The sequence below is a fragment of the Solenopsis invicta genome, chromosome 15 (genome assembly GCF_016802725.1).
Source record: "Solenopsis invicta isolate M01_SB chromosome 15, UNIL_Sinv_3.0, whole genome shotgun sequence".
NCBI classification, from domain to species: domain Eukaryota; kingdom Metazoa; phylum Arthropoda; class Insecta; order Hymenoptera; family Formicidae; genus Solenopsis; species Solenopsis invicta.
The window spans coordinates 9,436,470-9,440,456 of record NC_052678.1 but is presented as its reverse complement, the minus strand read 5'-3'; positions in this window follow the sequence as shown (position 1 = coordinate 9,440,456).

Below are 3,987 nucleotides of genomic sequence, written 5' to 3'. Positions count from 1 at the left end.
AAGTCTTTCCTTTTTCAGTTCAGAAATTCGATACATCATGATAAAAGGTATATATCTTCTGTGGGCTATCAGAACACAGAGATATTGAAGAAATTCGGAAAAAAACCAATTTTACTCAAAAATTTCGAACTTTGACTGACATAACTCTTTCGTCTTTCACTTTAGCGATTCGATCCATTATGATAAAAGTTAGAACTCTTCTCGGGGCTATCAGAACACAGAGATATTGGAGAAATTCGCAAAAAATATTTTACTCAAAGATTTCGAAATTTGACTGATATAAGTCTTTCCTTTTTCAGTTCAGAAATTCGACACATCATGATAAAAGGTATATATCTTCTGTAGGCTATCAGAACACAGAGATGTTGAAGAAATTCAGAAAAAAACAAATTTTACTCAAAAATTTCGAACTTTGACTGATATAACTCTTTCGTCTTTCACTTTAGCGATTCGATCCATTATGATAAAAGTTAGAACTCTTCTCGGGGCTATCAGAACACAGAGATATTGGAGAAATTCGCAAAAAAAATTTTACTCAAAGATTTCGAAATTTGACTGATATAAGTCTTTCCTTTTTCAGTTCAGAAATTCGATACATCATGATAAAAGGTATATATCTTCTGTGGGCTATCAGAACACAGAGATATTGAAGAAATTCGGAAAAAAACCAATATTACTCAAAAATTTCGAACTTTGACTGATATAACTCTTTCGTCTTTCACTTTAGCGATTCGATCCATTATGATAAAAGTTAGAACTCTTCTCGGGGCTATCAGAACACAGAGATATTGGAGAAATTCGCAAAAAAATTTTACTCAAAGATTTCGAAATTTGACTGATATAAGTCTTTCCTTTTTCAGTTCAGAAATTCGATACATCATGATAAAAGGTATATATCTTCTGTGGGCTATCAGAACACAGAGATATTGAAGAAATTCGGAAAAAAACCAATTTTACTCAAAAATTTCGAACTTTGACTGATATAACTCTTTCGTCTTTCACTTTAGCGATTCGATCCATTATGATAAAAGTTAGAACTCTTCTCGGGGCTATCAGAACACAGAGATATTGGAGAAATTCGCAAAAAAAATTTTACTCAAAGATTTCGAAATTTGACTGATATAAGTCTTTCAATTTTCAGTTCAGAAATTCGATACATCATGATAAAAGGTATATATCTTCTGTGGGCTATTAGAACACAGAGATATTGAAGAAATTCGGAAAAAAACCAATTTTACTCAAAAATTTCGAACTTTGACTGATATAACTCTTTCGTCTTTCACTTTAGCGATTCGATCCATTATGATAAAAGTTAGAACTCTTCTCGGGGCTATCAGAACACAGAGATATTGGAGAAATTCGCAAAAAAAATTTTACTCAAAGATTTCGAAATTTGACTGATATAAGTCTTTCCTTTTTCAGTTCAGAAATTCGATACATCATGATAAAAGGTATATATCTTCTGTGGGCTATCAGAACACAGAGATATTGAAGAAATTCGGAAAAAAACCAATTTTACTCAAAAATTTCGAACTTTGACTGATATAACTCTTTCGTCTTTCACTTTAGCGATTCGATCCATTATGATAAAAGTTAGAACTCTTCTCGGGGCTATCAGAACAGAGAGATATTGAAGAAATTCGCAAAAAAAATTTTACTCGAAAATTTCGAAATTTGACTGATATAAGTCTTTCCTTTTTCAGTTCAGAAATTCGATACATCATGATAAACGGTATATATCTTCTGTGGGCTATCAGAACACAGAGATGTTGAAGAAATTCAGAGAAAAACCAATTTTACTCAAAAATTCCGAACTTTGACTGATATAACTCTTTCGTCTTTCACTTTAGCGATTCGATCCATTATGATAAAGGTTAGAACTCTTCTCGGGGCTATCAGAACACAGAGATATTGGAGAAATTCGCAAAAAGATTTTACTCAAAGATTTCGAAATTTGACTGATATAAGTCTTTCCTTTTTCAGTTCAGAAATTCGATACATCATGATAAAAGGTATATATCTTCTGTGGGCTATCAGAACACAGAGATATTGAAGAAATTCGGAAAAAAACCAATTTTACTCAAAAATTTCGAACTTTGACTGATATAACTCTTTCGTCTTTCACTTTAGCGATTCGATCCATTATGATAAAAGTTAGAACTCTTCTCGGGGCTATCAGAACACAGAGATATTGGAGAAATTCGCAAAAAAAATTTTACTCAAAGATTTCGAAATTTGACTGATATAAGTCTTTCCTTTTTCAGTTCAGAAATTCGACACATCATGATAAACGGTATATATCTTCTGTGGGCTATCAGAACACAGAGATGTTGAAGAAATTCAGAGAAAAACCAATTTTACTCAAAAATTACGAACTTTGACTGATATAACACTTTCGTCTTTCACTTTAGCGATTCGATCCATTATGATAAAAGTTAGAACTCTTCTCGGGGCTATCAGAACACAGAGATATTGGAGAAATTCGCAAAAAAAATTTTACTCAAAAATTTCGAAATTTGACTGATATAAGTCTTTCCTTTTTCAGTTCAGAAATTCGACACATCATGATAAAAGGTATATATCTTCTGTGGGCTATCAGAACACAGAGATATTGAAGAAATTCGGAAAAAAACCAATTTTACTCAAAAATTTCGAACTTTGACTGATATAACTCTTTCGTCTTTCACTTTAGCGATTCGATCCATTATGATAAAAGTTAGAACTCTTCTCGGGGCTATCAGAACACAGAGATATTGGAGAAATTCGCAAAAAAAATTTTACTCAAAGATTTCGAAATTTGACTGATATAAGTCTTTCCTTTTTCAGTTCAGAAATTCGATACATCATGATAAAAGGTATATATCTTCTGTGGGCTATCAGAACACAGAGATATTGAAGAAATTCGGAAAAAAACCAATTTTACTCCAAAATTTCGAACTTTGACTGATATAACTCTTTCGTCTTTCACTTTAGCGATTCGATCCATTATGATAAAAGTTAGAACTCTTCTCGGGGCTATCAGAACACAGAGATATTGGAGAAATTCGCAAAAAAAATTTTACTCAAAGATTTCGAAATTTGACTGATATAAGTCTTTCCTTTTTCAGTTCAGAAATTCGATACATCATGATAAAAGGTATATATCTTCTGTGGGCTATCAGAACACAGAGATGTTGAAGGAATTCAGAAAAAAACCAATTTTACTCAAAAATTTCGAACTTTGACTGATATAACTCTTTCGTCTTTCACTTTAGCGATTCGATCCATTATGATAAAAGTTAGAACTCTTCTCGGGGCTATCAGAACACAGAGATATTGGAGAAATTCGCAAAAAAATTTTACTCAAAGATTTCGAATTTTGACTGATATAAGTCTTTCCTTTTTCAGTTCAGAAATTCGATACATCATGATAGAAGGTATATATCTTCTGTGGGCTATCAGAACACAGAGATATTGAAGAAATTCGGAAAAAAACCAATTTTACTCAAATATTTCGAACTTTGACTGATATTACACTTTCGTCTTTCACTTTAGCGATTCGATCCATTATGATAAAAGTTAGAACTCTTCTCGGGGATATCAGAACACAGAGATATTGAAGAAATTCGAAAAAAAATTTTACTCGAAAATTTCGAAATTTGACTGATATAAGTCTTTCCTTTTTCAGTTCAGAAATTCGACACATCATGATAAAAGGTATATATCTTCTGTGGGCTATCAGAACACAGAGATGTTGAAGAAATTCAGAAAAAAACCAATTTTACTCAAAAATTTCGAACTTTGACTGATATAACTCTTTCGTCTTTCACTTTAGCGATTCGATCCATTATGATAAAAGTTAGAACTCTTCTCGGGGCTATCAGAACACAGAGATATTGGAGAAATTCGCAAAAAAAATTTTACTCAAAGATTTCGAAATTTGACTGATATAAGTCTTTCCTTTTTCAGTTCAGAAATTCGATACATCATGATAAAAGGTATATATCT